Here is an 833-nt window from a genome sequence, read left to right as displayed (position 1 = left end):
CCTCTGGCCTCTGCTCCCTCCGTCCCAGTGATCCCCACAGCAGAGGCCAGCTGTGAGGACAGTGCTGTCCCTCACAGCTCACGACAGTCATTTCTGGGGCTGGGGAAGGGGTTTGTTGTCACTGTGACTGGGAAGTTTTCTGGGGCTCAGGTGGCAGGGCCACAGATGCCAGAAACTTCTGTTTCCCACGTGACTTGCAAATAGCCCCTGGACATTTACGGAGGTGGAAATCTGCATCGAAAATCTGTATTTAATCATCTGAACCTAGACCCTATGGATTTGCCAGGAATGCAAAGGTATTTGCTAACTGAACGGAGGAAAGATTGTATCAATAATTTGTTTTGTGTTGGGCATTTTCCAAGAGTTGTTTACCACAGCAGAAAAATCCTCTCGCCAACAGCAATGCCTCTCCTGGCTTTGAAGTCACCGAGTTAACACCCCGATTTAATCTACACTCACAGCTGTTAGGTCACATTGACTCCGACTACTTCACTGTGGGTCTAGTGTAGTCATGGCCAAGCACACGCATCAGTTTATAAAGAATTGCTTTCAAATTAGAGTCTTTTGAAAAATCTCAAAGTGTTCTGTGTAGGGAGGTTATGCTATCTATGAATTGCCTTTCAGGACTGTGAAGAGTGAAAATCTGTGCTGTAAGTAAGGGGGCGTGGGTTGCAGTGGGCGGAGGGCAAGCATTCTGCTGGGGTGCTAGTGACACCCAGTGGTCAGCTTAGGCATTGCTTCACTCACTGCTCCAGGTTCTTGGGTTTAAAAGTTGGTTGAATGCAAAATGTAAGAAGGCGATGACCCCCCCCTTTTAAATTTGTCATTATTAT

The sequence above is a fragment of the Tupaia chinensis genome, unplaced genomic scaffold, assembly GCF_000334495.1.
Source record: "Tupaia chinensis unplaced genomic scaffold, TupChi_1.0 Scaffold000567_1, whole genome shotgun sequence".
NCBI lineage: Eukaryota > Metazoa > Chordata > Mammalia > Scandentia > Tupaiidae > Tupaia > Tupaia belangeri.
This window is presented reverse-complemented; position numbering follows the sequence as displayed.